Source organism: Thalia democratica, chromosome 4 (genome assembly GCF_965202585.1).
Source record: "Thalia democratica chromosome 4, ktThaDemo2.hap1.1, whole genome shotgun sequence".
NCBI classification, from domain to species: Eukaryota; Metazoa; Chordata; class Thaliacea; order Salpida; family Salpidae; genus Thalia; species Thalia democratica.
The window spans coordinates 5700309-5726517 of record NC_139168.1 but is presented as its reverse complement, the minus strand read 5'-3'; positions in this window follow the sequence as shown (position 1 = coordinate 5726517).

Sequence of the window (26209 nt, the reverse complement as noted above, 5' to 3'; positions counted from 1 at the left end):
ATTTCTTATATTAATAAGTTCTTTTCACCATTTAGTCTCTATATGCACTGTGTGCCGAGATAGTAACACAATGAAACACAGTAGCTAAAAAAATTAATAACTGTTAAGTTTTTTACTCTTTTAGGATCGAAAAGTATATTGGCGACAAGTTAAATGAAGAGGTTGGCAGCCTTTTAAAAGAGGCTGGCAATTTTTGTAAATTAAACTTTAACTGCGGGCCGCTTTGCATAGAAAATGACGTACGGGGATTTTTTTTTTAAATATTAGTATTTATCAATGTAGAGACTTTTTATAGACCAGAGTGGGATAAAATAAGCAATGGTAGACTTAAGTTTACATGTTGCATTTAATTTAAGAATCTAATTGTAAATTTTTACACTAGAAAAATTATTAAAGTTGTTGAAAAATAAGTTATTCAGATAAAACGTGCGTGGCAGATAGCCGGCCTCGAGCTTTCTTTGTATAAAAAAATATTTATTTATTTTACAAGATTTTAGGACGTGGTATTCTACAAATGTGAGCACGCACTAAAGCCGTTTTGGCATTAAATCTATTTTGCGAGTTTCATACAAATTTCATCTAGTTCGTGGGGGTGTAAGGGACTTTTAATGATGAATGATAAAGACTATGTACAATAAATAACTTAATATTTAGCTACTTAAATTGTTAGAATTTAAAAATGAACATTTCAGCTTTTTTTAATTACAGATAAGTTGAAATGATTGATGTAAATTTCAAAACGCATTGATTCAGGTTATTTTTCTATGAAGTCATTATTTTCATTATTTACTTATTTTTTTAAATGCTAAGGTAAATTTAGACAAATTTTCTTTAAACGAACTCTAGTGTATTTTAATGGTTTTTTCATAGTGTAAAAGAGAAAAAGAACATAGTAAATTATGTTTAAAAAGATAAATATTTGAATTTTTTACCAGAATTACTTAAAATAATGGTGTAACTCTTGATAAATATTTCAGTAAAAAAATTTAAATTATTTGTATTTTATAGCAGTAATTAGTTTATTGTACAGTAAAAGTAACAATTTGAAATTTATTTTTTAAAAGTATTGAAGCTCTAAATTGAACAAAGTAAGCGTTAGTTGTTTTTAAAATATTTATGTAAATGAGCAAAAAACTATTATAAAAAAGTTATTAGTCGTTAGTTTAATAATAATTTAAATTCGCACAATTCGAATTCCAAAAAATTTTATTCTTACAAAATCTTTTAAGAGATCATATGTTCAAAACTAATAGAAATTTAAAAACAACAAAAAATAGATTTGAAAGTCTCATAAGTATCTACAAACTATTCTTTATTTTTTTTTAAAACTTAAAATATTTTTGATATACTATAAAACTACTTAAAATCACTATATTTTGAAATTTTATTTAGACTTAACTCAACAAAAAAAAAGGTTACAAAAAAGAAAAAAATTGCTTGTAGGTACTAATAAAACCTACATATCTGTTTTATTTTTTTTTTAGATAAATAAATAAATATATATATATATTAGTTTTTGGAGTCGTTGCACTTCACAAAAAAATATTTTTTGAATTTCAGTTGTCAAAGTTTAAATTGTCGTACACCCTTGTATCTTATAGAAATACAAAATAATACAGAATTTGAAATATATTTACATTGATTGTAAGTTTTAGTTTGAAAAAATCCGTACCATTAAAGCATCAATAAAGCTGATTAAAAGTGTAATATTTTCATTCTAAAATGTTTTAATTTTAGCTTTTGAAAAACTGCAAGCTAGACTAACTTGATTAGATTAATTTTGCTTGTTTTGTTTTTTTTTTTTTAAGACTAAGGCTAGTTTTTACATAAATAATGTCACTAGAACTTTTTTTCAGCATTTAATAATTTACTTTGATGGACAAGAGTGGAAGTGTAAGTTTATAAATTTAATTAAGGTTTAATTAGTTAGTTTAAAATATTACTTAACAGTTTTCAGTGCATAATACTATGCCGACAAATTACCCTACTGTACACTGATTATTTAGTAAATACTATTGTTTAAATTACATTTGTTTTTTTTTTCTCAAAAAAAAACATTAACATATAGATTAACATTTCCTAGCACGTTATTATTATTGCGTTTATTCAAAGCATAATAAATAATGTTTTTTAATTATTTTTCATTTTTTGTGTACTGTTCACATAATTAATTTTACAGTAGTATATTGTGTATAAATTTTTAAAAAGGAAATAGGCCTTTTCAATACATCATAAAATAAAAAAAAGTGATTATAATTATCGGATATTCAATTTTTTTATAAGAATAAAAACCGTTGAAAAAGGTCAATACAAGACTTGCGCATCTTAGCATATTCCTTTGTAGATAAAACTAGATGAAAAGCATAGTACACCTATTTTCACAAATCTTAAGTTCGAAGGTTAATCCGGCCATAACTGCAACAAATACTTGTTCAATATTGCCGGATTAGAAAGGAAGCATTTTAGTTTGTTTGTGGTTGAAATTTTGCTTAGAGCTCACACCTTTTTAGGAGTAGTGGTTTTGTAGTTATAAAACCTAAAGCTTTTTTACTTAGTAAAAATGTACTTGGTTCACGCCACAATGGTTCATTTTTATGAATAAAACCTATATCCTATAAAAAACCAAGCTGTTACTGGATCTGAATATTTTTATTTAAACTAAAATTTTGTGGTTTCAGCTGTGAACCTTTTATAACTCGTCCTGTTTTTAGTCATTCTTACCTTTTAAAGGCAAGATCATGTAGATCACTATTTGAGTTAAAGTGCAGAAAGTTTCTTTTTGGTCCCACTGTGAGGAAATCTAACGCTAAATTTGTACCCTTAGTTGCTACTTTCAGTAACTTTAATATTAAACGTTGAGAGTATAAGAATAAAGATCGAGGAATTAACAAATAAAGTTTTAGTAATGCCAATACAGAGTATTATTATTATAGGGCTAGGTTAGGCATGGCAGTTGATTAATGATTCCTTGTGACTAACCATGCTTAATTTAATTTTTATGCAAATGCTATAATGTTAACAATATTTTTGTTACCATATTTTCTAATATTTTGTTCAAATTGATTTTTCTGACATAAGTTTTTACGAGCGTTAATTTAGCTCAATTAGCATATTTTTGAAACTTTTAAAAAATATCCAAACAATAGGTTTTATTATTTTCCTTACCTTTAAAGCTAACTAAGATTTTTTTTAATTCTAGAGAACGCTCATTTGCCTTTTATTAAAAAAAGTCTAATGGATTAGGCATGGATTATTTGAGTGGGACTCCTTAGAAAAAATAGATTTTTTCAGGTATTTTTACTCCTATTGATGTTTTAGCCAGAAAATACCTTTTTTTTTTAATTTTCCTACTTTGCTGTATTTTCAAGAGATTTTTCAAGGTTTTCAATATTTAAATAAAATGTACAAAAGAAATATGAGGGATTTCATGTTCAAATAATGATAGTTTTAGTAAAACGGGTCTTGAATTAAAACAGTTTAGATTAAACAATTGTAAACCATTAAAAATAGTCAAAATTAAGTGTATTAAAAACAGTTAATTTTTTTTTATTTTGCTACACTGACCATTAGAAAATTGAGGGTCTTTGTAATTTACAATCGGGCATATGTGTATATGTTATCAAAGTATCAAAAATTTTGTAAAAAATAAAACTCTTGAAAACACAGCAAAGAAAGAAAATTAAAAAAAAAAAAAATCATAATAATAATACTAATTATTATTGTTATATTTTCTGATTTAAACATCAGTTTGAGTGAAAATATCCAAAATAATTTTTTTTTTAAGTAGCCCCACTTAAAAATCAAACCCTAGTCCAATGGATTTTTTTAATTAAAGGCAAAGGAGCGTTCTCTAGAAAACAAAAATTAGTTAGCTTTAAAAATAAGAAAAATAATTGGATCTAAATTTTAGACAGTTTTTAAAAATTGCCAAAAAATGTTAATCAAGCTAAATTTAACGCTCGTTAAAGTATATTATATTTTTATTATTTTACTGGTACCTTTTTACAACTCTCATATAACTTAGTTTTATGAAGAGTTGGAACTTTTGTATGTTTTGTTTAATTGTATTAAATTTTGGTTTGTTTTGCTATTTACCAATTAGATGTAGGAGAATCATTACATTTAATTCCTGTCATTTATAGGGAAGCAGAGAATTAAGTTAAGTAAAATCTTTTTTATGAAAGATCTCAAAAAGATTTTAAAATGGGAAAGACTTCTAAAAAAGGTGTAGACTCTTAACTACAAGACTAATATAGACTCTTAACCAATTAGCTTACTTTTATTGAAGAGATGAGAGAATAAAATTCGAATAACTTACAAGTTGAAAATCTATAGTTTTGTTTTTGAAAACACTTTTTAAACTTCTATAGCAGAGATCAGCAAACTGCGGCCCGCGGGCCAAATGCGGCCCGCAAAGGAACATTTTGCTGCCCGCGAGCATGTAAATGTGACCCGCTAAGCAAAAATATATTTTAAGTTAAATTTGTTTGTTTAATTTTGTTTAAAGTCCCTGTATAACATTTCAAAAGAATTAAAAGACTTTACTTATTTAGCTTAAAAATATGAAAAAGACAGTTAGCATTCCACCAGGTTTTTTTCCTCAATTTCATTATTACTTTCTTCTTACAACTGCAAATTATTTTCTGAAAAAAGAGTGTAAAACGTTTTTTGAATTAGTAAGACAGTTATATAATACCTATTTAGTAAATAAACTAAATGCAAATATTTTCCGTTTTGTACAAAACTAATGCACAGTAATTAACTAAATGTTATTTCTTTACAGTTATGTATTTTTACACGTAGTTACACCTAAGTTTCTACCACAGATGTTTTATTACTCTATGTTATATTTTAGTGTGCACAAAAGCATTTAAAATAACATAATAATGAGACATAAGGTTAATTTTATTTTAGTTTTGACACCTTTAAATTTTTAAAAGTTTTCTTTGCATTTTAAATAAATTCCTATGCACACCAATGATTAAAGATGCTCATATTTTAAACCACTTTTTATTTAATACTTAACGAGATAAAATTTAGTTGATGCGTAGTTTTCTTAAATTGTTGTTTCTTCATGTAATTTATAAGTGTGTACAGACACATAAAAAACAGTATATATAACATAAATTAAAAAAGTATTTTTTAGGTATACTTTTTGATTTTTCAAACAATGTTTTTTGGCAAAATAAATTAAATTTTATGCGTTGCATGCTAGTATAAACAGTTGCTGTTTTTTGGAACTATCTATTTAGTACAAACTAGATTGCGAAATGGTAACTTATTAAGTTTGTACATTTTTAATCATAATAGTTTAAATCCGACCAAATAAACAAATTAAAATTGCCACACACTCAGACTATGACTATTTGAAGACTTCAAATTTTAGGCCAATTTAGTCATTTTTCAGTTTTGTGCTTGAATTGCTTTTTGTATACTAAAATATCAGGCTAGCTTTGATCACTCGGACTGAACTTTTTTTGCTTTAAAGAGGGATAAATTAAATTTATGATGTATCTTTTGTTCAACTCAAACTGTTGATTTGAACTTAAGTATAATTAAAATTTTAAGTTTTGCAGCTAATATAAATTTAATTATTATTCAAAGTAATTGTAAACATATAAGTGTGAACAATTAGTGTTGTCAAAAAATCGCGGAAAAGCTTGGAATTTGACAATTTATACTTAAAAAGTATGAAAAAGCCTTGAACTTAAAAACTATCGAAAAAACTGGAATTTTAAACAATTTTTACATGTAAAGTAATGAAACTTCGATATGACACAAAATATCTACCATATAAATACATTTTATTAAAAAACACATTTAAAGTAGCTTTACAGTATCTTTAAAATTTTTGTATATTATTTGAGACAGAATTTTTTTACCTTTAAACTAGTTTTATACTTGAATTAGAAGCAAAAAATTGTACTTTTAAAAACTTTTATTGATGCATTGCACCTTTGCTTTTAAAATATCTTTACTTATTGTCGTGCTTTGTATTGGAAGTAAACCTAGAAATTCTTCTAAAATTTCAAAATTAGTAAAACCTTCTCTGATAGAAATTATGAAATGAGCAGTATCTGTTGTATCAGTTCTCGCAGATTGATTTAAGTCCTAACTTGGTTTATCCGGCTTTATAATTTTCAGAAATTTCCTAAACACGACTTTTTGTTGATTTTGAAGAAATTAACAAAAATATTTTACAAACGCAAATACAAATTATTTAGTTAAGTGTTCTACTCTCAACGGTTTTTTTTTAGTAGTTACTTTTGCTACATTATAACTTGCCTAAACAGTTTTTTCTGATCAGTCTGTAGTTACTGAAAATAAGCATGTGCGTTGTTGAAACTGACTTAAGTGGTTTGTTTTTTTTTTTTATTTTTCCTTTCTCGCAATAACTCCAGACTAACGTATTATAGTTCTTATACCACGTCTTATAATTCACATTTGCTCTTTTTTAACGAAATATTTTTATTGCAGATAATGAATTGCTACAATACTCAATATATTTATTTTCCAATCATTAATAGCTTAATAAATTTTGATACATTTGTAAAAAGTATTTAAAACTCAATTGTCCATTCAAACTGAGTTATAATAATTTTTTTAGTTATATAATTAATTCACCGTTAATAAACTTCGATATTTCTTTATTTTGTGAAGTTTATTAAAACAGAGTTGCCAAACAAACAGGCCAGTTTAAATTTTTTTTAAAACTCAGACTAGGTTAAAGCTGTTAAAGAAGTTTTTATAAAACTTAAGTGTATCTAAAACTTTTATTTCAAACACTTTGAATAAATCTTTGAAATCTCAGAACAGTTTTTATAACTGTAGTGTAATTTATTAATTGTATTTTTTATGTCTGTTCACATATTGTGTTTTTTTATAATAATGATATTATAGTTATGTATTTAAGCTTGATTAACAGAAAGTTTTCACTTTTTAGACAATTTTGCTTTTAAAGTGGCAACCGTGTAAAAGACTAATTAATTACTAACAAAATGTTTTATTAAAGCATTCGAGCATTAATTATGTTAAAAATTTTTATTTAGTTTATCTACAACATAAATTGGTATTAAATTTATTTAGTTGACTAATTAATGAACTTTCAAAAGAGTGCAAACTATTTAAGACGCAAAAATATTTTCAAAAATTAACATTTTTTTAAATATGAAAATGTAGTTGATAATATAAAAAATGAACAAAAGTGACCGATAAATGTTTTTCAAGCTCGATATTTATAGAGAGTTAGGTTGTAAGTAAAATAATAAAAATAACTTATTATTTTACTTTTCATTTCTTGATTAATTATAAGAAAGTACATATTTTATTAAGACTTTAGTATATTAAATAATGTAAACTCTATTCGAATAGATATTTATATATTAAATAGACATTCTATGTGTAGCTAAAAGTCATTTAAAGTAATAAAGTGAATAAAAGTAAAACTGTTTCTGATGTGACCAAAACTAAAGCCAAAAGATTAAACAAATGTCACTAAAACTAAAACTGTGGCCCGCGAAGATTTTGAAAACTTGAAATTTTGCCCGCGAGCACCAACTGCATGCCAACCCCTGTTCTATAGCAACGATAAAATATTTTGACATTCTAAAACTTTTACAAAATAAGTCAATAGCAATTTGTAGGAGTTCCAAATACTTTGTTTTTGATTTTTTGCTTTGACCGGCATTTTCCAAACTCAATTTTTGAGTCAACTTTAAAAACTAGTATAATCAATCCCGTAATTAGATATTGCACTTTTGATAGTTAATAACAAATTTACATTGTTTTTTATTATGCTGCGTTACAAGCTATTGAAAACCGCAAAGGGATTTCGCCAACTTTTGTAAACCCTTTTTTAATATTTCAATTGAGAAGAAGATTTGAAAATAATTTTTGTTTAAGTCATAACTAAGAGTCGAACATAAAATAGCAAATTAAAATTAATGGTATTTCAAACCAACAGAGAAAAGTATATTTTTGTAGTTTTGATATTTGGTGATACTGAAAAGAGGGCGATATCGCTACTTTTGAAAAAACCTTGTTTTGATTTTGTTTTTTACGTGGGACCATTTTGTTGTAACAAATAACTTTTCTTAATCAGTTGAAGAAATCCGATTTCTCGAATCTTAGTTAACATTTAACTATAACTTTTTTTTTATGTTTTTTTAATTTACTAATAGTTTAATTTTGTAGTATATAGAAGATAATATTTTTTTTTTTATATTTAATAAAAAAAAAGGATAACATAATTTTTTTATTATTCTAATGTATATCTATTTGTTTCGTTTATAACTAAAATGAATTTTTTATTTAAAAAAAAAAAAATTAAAACTTTTCATTAAAAGTATATTTATTTAAATCTAGGTTTATTTAAGTTTTATAATAAATGAACAAGCTAAAAATATGAAGTCACCTTACCACCTGGAGCATATTAAAGAACAATTGCTGCCGAAATTGCTGAAACATAGAAACAGTTATCACTTTCGAGATCCTGTTGATGTTAATAATCCAGTTAGTTTTTTATATGCTTTTTTCACAAAATGTTATTCATGTTGATAAAATGTTGTAGTTAAATAAAAATATTTAATTTATTATCAACAAAAAAGAAAAGTTTTTACTTGTTTTAACATGTAGTTATTTACTAAATTTAACCTTTAAATTATACTATTTGTTTATTCAAGTAGAAAAAATTTCTTATGAAACCATCACTTCTATGTTTTTTAAAGTCTTTTAAATCTTGTACAACAAACAGCAATTTTTCTTATCATTGAGCATAAGGCTTTAGCAGCCTTTAAAGCAAGAGTTATAGAGTTTCATGAATTTTCGTTATTCACTTGTCGCAACTGTCCTGTATTTAGCAAGTTTTGTATAACTTTGAAATTACGAATTAAATTTTTATGTAAGAACAATCTCACTGGCTGTATGTTGACAAATAGCGCTGTAACAAAAAATTTTTGTTTGCTTTACACAACTTAATCACCTTAAATTGTTTTTAGTTCTTTTTAGTTTAATTACCACAATTTAATTAACATAAGAAGAAATTATACAGTTAAATTCTTATTCAAATTTCACTGTTTAATAATATATCCCTATTCCTTTACCAATTTCTTCGACTAAGTATTTTAATTTAGTATTTATTTAGAATACATTGATACATAAAAACTAAAGCGTTACTTAAATTAATTTTAATTCGAGACTAACTTTTAATCTAGAAAAAGTATTTGTAACCACAAATATTTTACAATCGTTTTAATGTTAGACTAAAAAACTAATAAACCTTAGGACTACTACAAAATAGTTAAAAAACCAATGTGCTTGCGAAGAGTTGAAGAAAAACTTGCTAGTGACCAGTATAAAAGTGGGGGTGAATGTATAGAAGATATTTTGCTGATATTTTCAAATTGCTACATGTACAACGATGTAAGCTTATTTTTATCAAACTTTCATAATTTTATACTAGTATATGCAATTTAAATACATCAAAAATTTTGTTTTGACTTTTTTTGTTCGTAACTAAAATTACATTATAAACATGAATAAACTTATACAAGTAATAATTATTCAGAAAGACAGTGATGTTTGGAAAATGGGAAAAATTTTAGAAAAGTCTTTTAGATACAGACTTAAACACTTGCCACAAAATGAATTGATAGAAAACAATGTGAACGAAGCTTCAAAAATACATGCTAGCTCTTCAACTAAAACCAAAACTGTACAGGTTTAGTTTTATATAAAAACAATTTTTTTTTGAATTTAGCACCATATAGATTATGTTGGTAGAAGTCTAATATGCACGAAGGGAAATATTTGCACGAAGTCTCATTTTTGCACGAAGACGCTTTTGCACAACAGGTACTTATGCACAAAGGAACTTTTGCACGAAGGGTCATTTTGCACAGGCTGATTTCTATTTTCTAATATATTTCATACATAATTAATTTATATTTATTTTATTTTTTAATTTAGATTTTGTTTTCATATCAGTTTTACCACTAACCCCCGTACCCTTGCTCAGTAACATTTTCCTACTTGTATTAACAACTTTTAAAAGTTATTACTGTTTTTTTTCTAACACTGTTACACTTAACCCTTACTCTTGGTTAATAACTTTCTAGTTTTTTTGATAATTTATTTTAATAAATTACTTTTTTTCTTAAATAACAATTTTAATTAATGTTTTTAACATTATTTTTACTATAACTGTTACTCCTAACCCTTACCCTCGGTCGGTAACTTATTTTTTGTCCTTTTTTTTTAATGTTTTCAAAATTCTTGTGCAAAAATGACTCTTCGTGCAAAAGTGTCCCTAATATGCATATTTGACCCTTCGTGCAAAATTGTTTTCGGGCATATTTAACCCGTTTGAGATTTATTATATTTAGCATTTAAAACTTTGTTATCTAATACTGAAACATATTATTTCAGACCTTATTTTTGATACAATTGAGACGTTTGTACATAATTTAGGATATGAGAATATATTTTTTTAGTCGTAATTTTTTAAATTTTTTTAGTAAAACTTCCTTGAACTAAATTAGGTCGAGGGGTCGGCAAACTGCGACCTGCGAGGTAATTTTAAGCTCAAAATATACTTTTTCAAAAACAGCTATGATTTTTTTTTGGTAATACTTAATTTAGTTTTAATGTAATAACTTCCCATTACAAGTGCCTTACTATTGCTTATCATTTCACATTTTCGGTTTGAAATAGTAACACTCTGTTGATTACTACAAAAAGGTTGAGATTTTTTGAAACTTTTTGAAACGCGGCCCGCGGAGGACTTTTTGTTACGGTGCAGCCGGCGAGAAAGTTATTCTAGTAAAATTGGCTTGCGACTAATAAAATGCTGACCCGTGGTAAAGGCGATAACTTATAAGTTATTTTATCACTTAGTAGTGTGTGACTGCTTATGATAATCCAGAACAAATTAAAGACTAAACTGTTTCAATTTTAAAACTTTAAAGTTTTATTTTTAATTATTTCAATACATAGGCGCTTATGGAAGATAAGGAACATAACGGGTATAGTAGAAGATATTTAAGATTGTTATACAAACTGAATGAAAGCTAACCTTTTATTTACATAAACTAAAACGCACAAACATACAAGATAATTACATCACACTATACTTAAAATACAGTTAAACACAAATGATCAAAGAATATTGATAAGTAACTTATAGCTGAAGTCAAAAAAACATCTTAAATATAAGGTGTTTGTAATAAAACATACTATAGCATATCACCTTCGACAATTACTGCCGAATTCCAAAAATCTTAAAAAATGTATTTTATTTTATTAATAAAGCAAAGGATTTTTTTGTTTTTTTACGTATTTATTGGAAAAAAATTAACTTCTTCAAATAAACAGTAATATTTTGAAACTTGAATAATTGTATGAGAAGCTTAGAGAATGTTTTTATTTTTACAAAAAATCCCATATATATTCACATGCTTTAAAATTATAAAATAAATTATTGATTTTATTTTCAACAAAACAAAATATTTAAGATAAATAATTTGATAACAAATCATCAGTCTGAAATGTAGTTTGTAATTAAATTTATAAAGTAAGAAAAATTTATGATAATAAGTTTTTTCTTATAAAACTAAAAGATTTTAGTTGATTATTTGAAAAAATACTGCTGAAAAACAATTTTTTATTATCTTATCTAAAAAAAAAAGGTTAGTTTTTTTATTTCACAATCTAAATCATACATTAAGTTTTTTTTTTTTTTGCATTTTGAAATAACTTTGCAAAAATTATGAAAATGTTTTTTCTGATGTAAAAATAATAAAAAAAATTAAAGTACATCTTTTACTAACTTTGCCTTGATTTTAAAATCTCTATAAGTAAACAAATTAAAAACGAGTTATAGATTTGTTTTATTTGATTTTTTGCGTTGTACCTTTTGTTAGTTGTCATTTTTTTATTTTTTTTAAAGTTGCAAATAAATTTTACTTGAAAACAGCCTCTCAAACGCTCCAATGCTTTAAAGTGGTCAAAGATTGCCATAAAATTGCCTGCTGATTCCAACAATGTGAGTCTAACTGCTTTTTACAGATACAGTTTTACAATAATACAAAACGCAGCTTAAATCTATGCATGTATAATTAAAACAAAATTTTCAGTTTTCTGCATCAAGTTGTATTTTACTCAGCTAACTATTAGTATAAAAATTGATTATAAGTTATACTTATATTGTTTGAACTATGCATTAATATATATTAATTTAGATTATAACATTTTATTTACTACATTTAGTTATTGGTCATTTTAGGACTGGATAGCAGATTTCATCGGTTTGATTAAGAAAAAACTTGTTACTGAAAATTCTAACATGCACCAGCAACCGACTAACATTGAAACAGTCCAATATAAACTGCAGCAAGGGTTTGAGCGTACAATAAAAAATAATAAATAAATAAAACCATTATGTATATTTTTAGACTTGATTTTATTGTTTAATAAATGCCTTTTTACTAAGAAAATAAACTATCTCGGCTAGATAAAGCAGATTATGTCTACTGATGATGACTGGGCTTGTTAACAAAGAGATCTTGCCATGTAATTAAAAACAAATATAGTCAAATTTATCAAAAAACTATTCAAAAGCGAAGTTTCAATAACTAAATCATTTAATAAGCACTATTATAAAAAACTGAATAAAAGCACATTTCAAAATATCTTTTTACACAAAGTTCAACAATTATTTGAACAAATTGTTTCAAGCCCACGTTGCGGGCGGAAGACTTATGTTGATCCGGTACTTTGGTCGCACGTGTTTTGTATAAACTCAAATCAAGTTAGTTTTTACTTTAAATAATAGTTAGTTAAATTTATAGTACTTAAAAAAAAATTTTTACGGCTTCTATTAATTTTTACAGTTATTACAAAGACCCAGCAGATTTTGAGAATGACGTCAGACAATTGATTGAAAATTCCTCAAACGGCAATGGATTACCTTGCACAGCTGGGAAGCTTCTTGAAACAATCGAGCACTTTTTTATCGAAAGGTTTTTATTTATAAGCTTTTAAACAACGTTAAAATATTTTTCACACGTCATTTGTTGTAAATAAAAATATTACGATGTGCATGACACTTTTTTGTTATAATTATCTAATTGTTATTTACAAATCAGGTGGACTGCAAAGTATTGTCGGCTTACGTTAACGGACTTAAGCCAGTTTTATGCGCCACTGAAGCAAAATCCTCTACCACAAACTGTCGTTTTAACAAAAGATGATCATGATCTGTTCGAAAAGGCTAAAATTAAATCGCATAATAGTAGCTACAAACGTCTTGAATCAGCAGTTAAACGGAAAAACGTGTCAAGTCCGTCGAGCTTGAGTTGTTTAGAAATATTTATTTATTTTAGTTTCTCTCTGGTAAAATAAAAACTGTGTAAGTTCAGTTTTACTAAAAGTCCTGTTTTAACAGAAGATGATGAGCGTTTGTTGAAAATTAGATCGCTTACTGAAAATTGCAAGAGTTTTAAATCAGCAGCTAAACGGAAAATAACGCCACGTTTGTAAATTATTTATAACTTAATAATAATTTAATAACTGTTAATTTTTTATATTAGAAAACTTTATTAAGAAGTTTTTTGTTTAAAGATCATGATTATATAAGTTCATTTTAGCGCTTACAAAAATTGCAAAAAGAAAAAAGCTTGAAATCATTAATCCAAAAGGTATGAAAAACCCCAAAGCCTGTTGCTACATGATTTCGGTTAGCATTAATCTATAAATAAAAACGTAGATAAAAATAATTAAATAATTCTAGACAGACAGTGATTTAGAGTACTAATACTTACCTCTTAATTTTTTTTAGCTGTATAATAAAAATAAAATGAAAGAAAAAACATAAGATAAAATAAAAATTACTTAAATTTTAATACTGCGTTTCACTGAATTAAAATTATTTTTTCAGACTCTGCAAGCATTATTTGCTTGCCCGGTCATACACAGTTTTTTCAAAGAATTGAACGAGCAACTCGACTACAGAACGCTGGAGAACACAAAAGAACAGTTACTGTACAACACGTGAGCACTTCTTACTAATTAAAAGTAAAAAACTTGGTAAATTGCTAACGTGTATAATAAACAGCTTGAAGCTTTTTGATGAACTGCAAACAAGCAGTCAGGAATTTATTTTTCCAGATTATTTCTATGAAATGGTAGTAAAGGATAAAAGAAATGGTTTAAGGAAAGTTAGTTGATAAACGAAATAAAATTAAAAAATCCTAAAAATGCCTAAAAATGACATGTAAAATTAAATATAAAAGCCACTAGTTAATAACTCAAATTCGTTATTATTAAAAGAGATTTTTAAAAGCGAAACGTAAAACAAAGGGTTACATGACAATTTAAATTCGAATAACTTGAATTACGACAATGAAAATTCTTAAAAATATTAAAAGACTATATCTCAAAAAGTAATGTGTATATGTCAAACATAAAAAAATACATATGTAGATCTTATTCGAATCTACAAGCCAATTTTTCTTTTTTGTAAAAAAATAGCTATTTTTTTGAGATATGGCTTAAATAAAGTAAAAAACTTAATAACTCATAGTAATTTTAAAATACCTTAAAAAATAGTTTGTACGATGCAAAAAAATGAAAATAAAATTAAAAAAAGTGGCTTGTAGATATTAATAGGACTTACATATGTATTTTTTTTTATATTTGAAATATATACATTACTTTTCTAGTTGTGACCCTTTCAATTTTTTTTTTCAAGAATTTAAACTGTCGTAATTTGAGTAGTTTGAATTTGAACAGTCGTGCACCTTGAATTAAGGAAAAAAAGAGTAAAGTTATTCATCTAATAAAACATTATCATCAGGGTAAACAAGAAGATGTCGAAGATTTCTTTTGTTATTTGAGAAATTGTCTTGATGAAGAAGTAAGTTTTATTATTGATCGTAATAAGGTGAAAAACACTTATCTTTAGTACTTTTACGGTGCACATTTCTTAACTAGTTCCTTAGAGAACAAGCCGTGTATTGTTTTAAGTTTAATACCAAGAAAGTATTTTATTATTTGCAGCTGGAAACCTACAACAAGCAACTAATCAATTCAAAAGATGTTGAGTACTTAAAAGTAAATCAACAAAATAAAGACAAGTTAAAAGTGTTAGTATAGTTAGGAAAAATTTATACTTTCTATATTACTAAAATTAATAGATATTAAAAAAATTGTAGTTTTTACAAAATATTTGTTAGTTTTATTGATTAAACGTTTTGAAAAAATTAATCTAGAAAATATGCTGTCTTTTTTTATTAGTATTGGTTTTATATTTACATTTAAATTATTTGAAAAAAAAAAAGAAAAAACAAACACAACTTCTACTAAAACCAGTGTTGGCCAACTGTCATCTAAGTGATCCTTATCTTTGAAAAAAACAGTTGAAATATTATCGTCGAATATCATTTTGTTAAGCCTGAATTTATCATAACAGGTTCGAACTGTTATCATTTTTTGAGGGAAGAACATCTAACAGACGCCAAACTGGACATGATCCTTCCAGGACAACGCAAAGTGACTTTAATCTACTGCGTCTTCCTATGAAAGACTGTAAAAACATTGAGCAAGCTATAACATTGCACACATCCCAAAAAAAGATTAGCGAAAATGTTTGTATTTTAGTTTACTGTTCTATGTTGAAAGATAAAAAACTACAGAGCTACTTAATACTTTACTTTTTTTTTTAGTTTGTTGAAAAGACGTTGATAACGATGCTCCCTAAAGTTCTTGTGCTTCAACTTGGGTTGTACACTGATAAGAATAAAGTTTACGCCAAGATCACACATAAGATCGCTTTTAAAACAGAGCTTACTTTTGAAAAAGGTTTCTAATGGTCCTTATTGGAGTTAATTGTTCTGAGTTACATTTAATTTTGTTTAACTTTAATATAACTTTAACGTTTTTACATAATTGAAAAGTAACACAATATTTTAATAGTATAATTGGTAATAAAAACTTTTTTAATTAAGAAATTCTTAAGATAGTTAGATAAATAACTAGTTTAAAACCAAAACTTATAATAGGCTGATATAGTATCTAAATACTAAGTTAAAACTATAAATAGTCTCCTTTTTAATTTGAAACAAATAAATTTGACACGTATCTAAACGGCAAAAATAAGGTTCAATTGAGTTGTTGTTGAAAGACGTGTTTTGGCCACTAAAAATCGCAACTTTACATTTATAAAATATTCAGATCAACTGTCTCCTGAAGCAGCGAAACTATACAACGAGGAAAGTAGAAAATACAAACTATTTTCGGTGGTTTACCATGAAGGCGAAAATGTCGACGAGGGTCATTACTGGGCGGACGTATTCAAAAACCCTCACTGGTACACAATGAATGACTGCAAAGTGACCAGATCCACATTGAGGCGAGTTCTGAATCCTAAAGGAGGAGATCTCCAACCATATCTTCTCTTCTATCAAAGATCGGATCTTTGATAAAACAAACACATCCTAATTTATTACCTTCTTTCAAAAACTATGTATTTGTTAAGACAGTCGTCAACCCTATTTTTCTAATCTCAAAATTCTAAGTATTGTTAGATTTGTAAATTTGCCAAAAATTATCTGCACCTGCAGCATTGATAATTTGAAAAAATATTTTTTGCTTTTTACGTTTCATTCTGTTTTGTATTTTGCGTGATCTGTTTTTTTTTTAATTAAAAACAAATCACACGTACAGAGTGTATAAAACAAAACTATAAGTTTACCATAATAAGTCTACACAGCTGCTTTTGTTGAAAACTTATAACTTTTACTCTTAGAAATTTTTATAGCTATAATGTTGTTTACATTTTTATTTAATAACTAAGTTCGAAGTACTTGCTGTTTATTTTTGTTTAATTAAAAATATTATAACTTTAAAGATAAGACTTTCACTATAATTATATGACTATAACTATATGACTTTAAACATTAAACTTTAACTGTAACTATATGACTTGAAAGATAAAAGTTGTCTGGAAAGATACCAAACTGATATGAGATAAATTTTGCTGACAGAAACGATTGAATAACAAATTATGAATAGGTTACAACAGGGGTACTATTTTAGAAAGTTTCAGGATTAAACTAGTAATAAATAAACCTAATAAAGCCCCTGCTAGGTAATTGGGTTCTGATGTTATTGATTTCATATAGATTTTATTAAGAATATTTTTAAATACTTAAAAGCTACGAATTTAAAATATCATAGCTAGTTTCAGTGCTTAAATATATCTAATAAATGAAAATTCAACTACAAAATTTTAGTACATTTGTTCTGTTTGTTTGTTTATGTGGTTTTCTTTTCTTGTATAGAATCTTTAGTTTTAATCGAAGACTATTTACATTTGTACAACTTTTGACACGTTATTAGGCCTAAGTTTATTGATCTAAACAAAATATTTTTTAGTTGTAAATACTAATTGTTTGTCATGTTAAGACATTCTGAGTATAAATTCAAATTGTAGTTTATTTTGTTTAAAATGTTTTTTTTTGTAACTTAAGAATTACTTTCGACTAGTGCTAATTTTTATTGCTATATAATACTTTATTTTTATCTTGATTGTAACACACGAAAGATAAGATAAGTAGTTAGCGTGTAGCTCCATGACCAAAAGTTCTTTCTATACATAAGCTTTTTAGATTATAAGTTTTGATATGTAGATTTTAAATATCGTGTTCAATAAACTACGGTAGCTAGAGAATAAATTAGTGTGAACGTTACTTTAGTTAATAATACAGTTTTTAAGATTGATTTATATTTTCAATTCAAGTACTGTAAAATAGATATTTTACACATTTTTTTCTATCTACTGACTGCCTACTAATATATAATAAGAAAATTAAAAGGATTAGCTTGACATGCTTTCAAAACTAAAATTAACCCTTGGGTTAATTTTAAAATTAAAAGACAGTAACTTGTAGTAGCTGATGTCAGACATGCCTTTTATTAATAGATGTTATAGATTTCTAAATTTTATGAGTTAAGATAAAAAGTGCATTTAGATGATAATTTTGGCAAATGATTGATAATTAATTAAGTTAGATTTAAATATATCTAGCATAAGGATTTTAAATTTTATGATCTACTTATATCTTTAAAAAAAACTGTTCAGATTCAACAACATGTAGTAGTTTACTTGGATTTTGTTTATGTGTTTTTCATAAAAATGCTAGGTTAGTTTGGGTCTGATTGTAATATACAGGTGTTTTCCCTAATATTTGCAAAGTCAGCAAAATATGTTTTTTAACAATTAATAGCCTTATCCCTAACCCACCTTACCGAAGCATATCAAAAATCTATCAAAAATAAATGTTTAATAACTACAAACAATACAATTATGGAGACACTTTTTTGTTTTGATGACTAAAGAAATATTTGAGGAAATTGTTACATTAGAACAGGGGTCGGCAGGCAGTTGGTGCTCGCGGGCCAAATTTCAAGTTTTCAAAATCTTCGCGCGCCACAGTTTAGTTTTAGTGATATTTGAATAATCTTTTGGTTTTAGTTTTGGTCAAATCAAAGATAGTTTTAATTTAATTCACTTAATTACTTTAAATTACTGTAGCTATACATAAAATGCCTATTTAGTATATTAATACCTATTGTAATATAATTTACATTGTATAATATACTTAAGTCTTAATAAAATATGTACTTTTTTAAATACTTAATTAGTTAAACTTAATAAAATACTTATAACATTTTACTTACTACCTAGCTCTCTGTAAAAACCGAGCTTGAAAAACACTTATGGGTCACTTTTATACATTTTTTATATTATGAACCACCTTTTCATACTTTAAAAACTGTTAACTTTAGAAAAAAGTTTTTGCGTCTTAATAGTTTGCACTCTTTAGAAAATTAAGTAATTGGTTAATGAAATAAAATTAATGCCTATTTATACTGTAGATAAGCTAATTCAAACTTTTTAGCAAAATTAATGCTTGAATACTTTAATAAAATACATTATTAGTAATTAGTTAGTCTTTTACGCGGTTACCACTTTAAAATCAAAAGTTTCTGAACTATATTAAAAGTTTACTAAAGTATAAAATAGCTAAAAACTGTTTGTTAATCAAGCTTGAATTCATAGCTAAAATATCATTATTATAAAAAAGAACAATATGTTATTAGACAAAAACTACACTACAGTCATAAAAAATGTACTGAAAGTTCAAGGATTTATTTAGAGTATTTGAAATAAAAGTTTCAGATGCACCTGAGTTTTATAAAATATTCTTAAACAGCTTTAACCTGGTCTGAACTTTTCAAATTTTTTAACTAGCCTGTTTGTTTGGCAACCTGTTTAAAAAAAAACAAAATAAAGAAATACCGAAGTTTATTAACAGTAATTTAATTATATAACTAAAAAAACAATTGTAATTCAGCTTTAATAGACGTTTAAGTTTTGAAACATTTTATCAAACGTATAAAAATTTGTTAAGCTAAAAATGAACTAGAAAAACCTTTTTTTATTTAGCACTATAGCAATTTTTTATCTGCAATAAAGATATTGCATTTCAAAAGAGCAAATGTGAATTATAAGACGAGCTATAGGAACTATAATACGTTATCTTGGAGTTATTGCGAGAAACGAAAAAGAAAATAGATCGCTTAAGTCAGTTTCAAAAACGCACATAAATATTTTCAGTAACTACAGACTGATCAGAAAAATTGTTAAGGCAAGTTATAAAGTAGCAAAACTAATTACTAAAAAAAGATACCGTTGTGAGTTGAAAACTTATTTAAATAATTTGTGTTTGCATTTGTAAAATATCTTTATTTATTTTTTCAATATCAACAAGAAGTTGTGTTAAGGAAGTGTCTAAAGATTATAAAGCTGCATAAACCATATTAAGACTTAAATCAAACTGTTAAGATGCGAGAACTGATACAACAGATATTGCTAATTTTATATTTTTTATTACAGGCGTTTTACTAATTTTGACATTTTAGAAGAATTTCTAGGTTTAGTTCCAATACAAAGCACAACAATAGGTAAAGACATTTTAAAAACAAAGGTGTTATGCACTAATATAAAGTTTTTTAATGTACAACTTTTTGCGTCTACTTTTAGTACATAATTAAGTTAAAAGTAAAAAAAAAACTTTCTTAAAAAATAAAAAAAAATTTAAAAGATACCGTTCAGAAATTTTATATGTGTTTTTTTTTTAAATATTTATATTGTACATTTTTTTAGTCAAATCGAAATTTTGTTACATTAAATGTAAAAATTGTTTAAAATTCCAGGTTTTTTCGTTAAATCTCGAATTCAAGACATTTTCAGATTTTTTAAGTATAAATTGTCAAATTTCAAGCTTTTCTAGGATTTTTTCTCAAAACTAATTGTTCACACTTAAATGTATACAATTAGTTTAAATTATAATTTAAGTTTTATTAGCTGAAAGACTTTAAATAAAAAAAAAGTTTAAACCAACACTGTGCATTGACCAAAACTAGACTAATATTTAAGCATACAAAAAGCAATTCAAGCCAAAAACTAAAAAATGACTAAATTATGCTGAGATTTGAAGTCTTCAAATAGTCATAGTATGAGTGTGTGGCATTTTTTATTTGTTTATTTGATCGAATTTGAACTATTTTGATTAAAAATGTACAAACTTAATAAATTACCATTTCTCAATCAAGTTTGTAATAAATAGGTAGTGCAAAAAAGCAGCAACTGTTTATATTAGTTTACAACGCATAAAAGTTAACTTATTTTCCCAAAAAACATGGTTTGAAAAATCGAAAAGTATACCTAAAAAAAAAGTTTTTAATTTATGTCAAATTAATTGCTTTAAATGTGTCGTTACACACTTAGATATTACAAGTAGAAATAAAAATGTTAGAAAAGTGTGCATAGACTAGATTTTATCTTGTTAAGTATTAAATAAAACGTGGTTTAAAATATGAGCATCTTTGTTAATTGGTGTGCATAGGAATTAATTTAAAATATAAAGAAAACTTCTAAAAAATCAAAGGTTGCAAAACCATCATAAAATTAACATTATTTCCTATTATTGTTTTTAATGTTATTATTACTATTATTATTGTTATTATTATTATGTTATTTTATACTTTTTTAGTGTATACTAGAATATAACATTTAGAAATAAAACATTTTTAAAATAAACTTAGGTATAAAAACAAGTAAAAAAAAACTGTAAGGAAATGACATTCTAGTTAATTACTGCGCAATTTTGTACAAAACGGAAAACATTTGCATTTAGTTTTTACGAAATAGGTATTATATAACTATCTTACTAATTTGAATCACTTTTTACACCCCTTTTTCAGAAAATAATTTGCTGTTGTAATAAGAAAGTTATTATGAAATTGAGAAAAAAAAAACCTGGTAGAATGCTAACCTGTCTTTTTTTACATTTTTAGGATAAATCAGTACAGCTTTCAATTGTTTTAAAATGTTATACTGGAACTTTAAACAAATTTTATCAAATTCTACTTAAAATATATTTTTTCTCAGCGGGCCACATTTACATGCTCGCGGGCCGCAAAATATTCTTTCGCGGGCCGCATTCTATTCAATTAAATTAACGTGCTCGCGGGCCGCAAATTTATCCTTCGCGGGCCGCATTTGGCCCGCGGGCCGCAGTTTGTCGACCCCTGCATTAGAACAAAACTAGATAGTTTGCTAGCTGTATAGCGTATTCAACTAACTTTAAAAAAACTTGAATAAAAAAGAATGGTTGCCTTTTTAATTTTAATTTTTTAAGTTTTTAAACACAAAATATTAACGAATGTTGAAGATAAAAAAGGATAGGAAAAATTAAAGAAAACCAAAATAGTGTTATTATTGGTACTTATTTTGAAGCTAGTCTTTTAAAACTAGTTTTAACGAGAGTTAATATCTTATATTTGTTCTATTTAAACTTAAAAATTCAAAATTAATATATTTTAATACTATTAAAAACAAAATGGTAGAGTTCTACTTATATATACAATATTGTAGTTTTTTATGCTATATAATCTTTAAAAAAATTATGAAACAGTTGAACAAAATATGTTACAATTCAAAAGTAGTTGTTTTACGAAACAACTCTAATTTATTTGAAAACTACAGTTAGTTTTATTAAAAAGCTACTTGAAATAATAAGCTCCTTTTGTTTCTTTTTATTTCCTTAATAAAAAAAAGATTTATAATGAGAAGATCTTCAACATAATTTTGATAAACCTAATTATTGTAAAAATTTTTTTAGACAACCTTAAATACTACAAAAACCAGACAAAAACATAGTTCATTTTTATCATACCACTGCTTCTCACTTTAACCAGTTTTTTTTTCATTATTTGTTTACTAATAGGTCAAAAAAAACACACATGTACCAACTATAAAAAATAATATCATTTTAAGGGCATATGGGTATAGCTTTTCTTTTTTTTATTTAACTAAAACTTTTTATGAAAGCTCTAAAAACATACTAAAAATAATTTTCACAGAATAAATTTAAAAAAGTTTACGCTTAAAATAAAGTCAGTCGTGTAAAAACTTTTCGATACAATTGTGTGGAGAAAAAAAATGTTGTTACCGATATTCTCGGAATATTGATAAATTTAATAAAAATCTATCTTCTACTCATATTTGGTCTAATAATCTTAGACTTTCATGAATGTTACTGGCATTAAAAGTAAAATTAATATTTCAATAAACTAAAAATAAATACAATTTGAAAATATTATGACCAAAGTTAAAATAGATGAAACTTTATAGTATTCTTTTTAATAAAAATAAAACTTTTACTCAAAATAAAAATATTTCTACATCTAAAAGTTAATTATTTAATTAAGATTAAATTGAAAAATTTTTTGAGAAATTGCTTGAAATTTGTAGGAGAAAAAATATTTTTAATAAAATAGTCTTATTTTATCTTTTTACTTTTGTCCTTCCATAATAAACCTATTGAGCCTTCCGACTTTGTAACCTCATATATAGTTAACTAATTCAAATTTTACAAAACGGTAGTAAGCTACAACTATTAGCTGGGTAAAATATCTTTAAAATAAAGTCAACAAGTAAATAAGTGCCTTAACTCCAATGTCCTTTTTTTTTGAAAAACTCTATGATAACCATTTTTTATGCTGCGAGAAGTTTCGTAGCAAACCATTTTTAAAGCAAAAAAAAAAACAAACATCCTATAAAAAGAAGCACAAAAATTTAAAATGCGTTATGTAAATTACCCTACAACAGAACAGTTTTATGTTTCTTTCTAAAATAAAATGAAACAGTGATTAATACAAAGCTTTTTATGGTAAAAACTTTATAAGCAATGAGACGAGATGAATATAACTCTTTTAAAAGGATGAAGGTTTAACTTCTGAACATTTGTGCACAGTAATTCTTATCAAATTAAATTTGATAACAAGTGGTTTATTTTATATCACCATTTATGTTCAATTTAGACTCTATAACGTTTTTTTTATAAATGTTGTATTGTTATTTAATGTTTTGTACTCAAACAGAAAATTTAAATTGTTTAATTTGCTTTAGATAAACGTTTTTTGTTTAGTTTATTTTACTGTTTTCTATGATCTATTTATCGTACAAATGTTATTTTTTACATTTTTTAGCTTTAAAACAGGAAAAAGTTATATAACCTTCTGAGTAATATAAATAGTATTTTTTACAAAAATTCCTAAGTTAAAGTATTTTTAAGTATAACTTCTTTATTTTAGTTATATCAACATACACTTGTTACAATTTTATATACAGCTGTGGGTTTTAATTACTAACTATATTTTTCATTTATAACTAGCGATTACAGTTTCTTAAATTACAGTGTCTTAGATTTAAGTTCTAAACTGCTAATTTATATTTTAACAATTGTTTTCATTCGTATTCAATCTAACTAAAAAAGTGTAAAAGTATTTTTTATACTAGTAACGCTTTAGATGTTAGATTAGTTTAAAAATATTATCAAGATACACTGTTGAACTAATTTGCTTTTAAGTTTTTATATTATTGTTTAAGTAATGCTTTCGTATTCAGTTAATTTAAACTGTTTTTAGAACAGCTTGTAAACTATGGATATTTTAGAATATTTTCTTTTCAAGTGTTTGATATCACAATTTATACTTTATTTATACAAATATTTAGTATAATTATGAACTGGTGATAACTTTTTCTTATAAATTACAGTAAGATGTATTGTTATAAAAAGTCTCAGTTTTTTCTTATGATGATAACTCTATTACTTGAAACTAATTTAAAAAGAGCTTCTAAAAATAACTGTTTAAAAGAAAATTTATAACTATTTAAATGTTTTAGAAGTAATAATCAGACTTAATTATAAGTAGAAAAAAATTTACGTTAGTACTAATTATCTAACTTTTTAAAAGGAAAATTAAAGCTTTAAACTTAAAATAATTTCAGTAAAAACACAAATATGAACAACCAATATACTAAAGAACTTAGAGGCATCAAACTTGCTTCAAGAAATCTAAAAGAGTATTTAAAATCTTTTGAAAAGCTTATAAAAAGTGCTTTCTATGAAAACTTTGTTTGTTTAAATATAATTTCCTATTACATCTTATATACCATCCAATTAAAGATACCAAACTTTATAGGATAAACTTCATAAGTATATATGAATAAATTTAGAATTTTTTGTAGGAATTATTAAAAAATTATGAATTTCAAAAAGTTTTCTTCGTTGATTTCTCAAGAAAGTGATTCAGTTGTTAAGTTTTAATAGGTTCAGTTGAAAGCATAGATCTTGTTTTGGACCATAAAGAAAATTGAATGTTTAAAGACAGAATGGAAATAAAAAAATTTTCTAAAAATGATTAACAAATATGGTGAAAGCGCTAAAGATTAACCTTAATTTGCCACTGAAACCAATAAATAATTTGAAAAGCTGAAGAAAGATGTAATAGATCTTAATGAAATGACAAAAAACGATTTAGTGAATCCAAGGATACTAATGTCAACATTGAAAGAACTGACAGAAACTGATTTAAAATTTCAAAATGTATATCAAACATTTAAAACTTCACAGTGATACTATACACGATAAACATGTAAAATTATCAAAAAAATATTACCACAAATGCGTTTTAAACAACAAACAGTATTAGTCTACAAGCAAACTTCAAGTAGAAAGAGTAATTAGCGGTTTGCTTGGAAGAGTTTAAAAATGGAGCTAATGTGAAAATGTTGAAACGTGGAAAGAATTTTTCACTCCATAAAAAAACAACTATTTTAAAATGCAATTATTAACTGGATGTATTGAGAAATGATAGTCAAGTTCTATTACTTGCTCATACTGCAGACGGAGCACGGAATATCCTTAAAACAAAAATGTACTACCGTATAAAACTGTCATTTAATTTTAAAATAGTTGTTTTTTTTATGGAGTGAAAACTTTTTTAGTTTACTAGGCTGTAACTAAAGACAATTGTATTAACTAAATAACACAATCATTTGAAGGTTTTTTAATTTTTGAGCTTTTGAAATAAAAAAGTTTTTTAATTTTTCTTTTATTGCTATTTCCTAATACTTTTAGATAATTTGTAGTTTTTACATAAAAATCTGCAAAAATTATTGTTTAAAGTAAACTAATTAAGACATACAAAATATAACGATAGCAATAATGATCAGAAAGTTTTTAGTGTTAATTAAAAACAACAAATTTTGAGCATAATTTTTTCAACAGCCACAAAAATTCAAAAATAGTACTTAATTTAAAATAGTTATAAATAAATTTGAAATACAGTTTACCGACAAGCTTGTAATCGACTTTACATAAATACATTCATGTTTAAATAAATTTGTGGATTGAAGCAAAGTAAACGATGAAGGTTTTTTTTAAAAAGATCATTATTTATTGAATCAAAAAATGTTCAAAAGCTATTTGTATATTTTGTATACAAAAATGAATTGAAGGCTTTTTAAATTTAATTACTCAGAATAATTTACCTTAAAGCGAAGAACTTGTGTAGTTAGATTACATTTTGTAGAAACCTTCATATATTTAGTGTGCAATTTTTTTCAGGCATTAAATAAAACTTTTTACTAACACAGTCTTTGTTTTACGAATAATTAAAAAAAAAACACTTTCGCATGACGTTTTTTATTCGTGTAGTCAAAATACTTAAAAAAAATTTTACATTTTAAGACTCCTTGCTGTTTGTTAGGTATGAAGCCACCAGGCCATCAAGTGTAAGT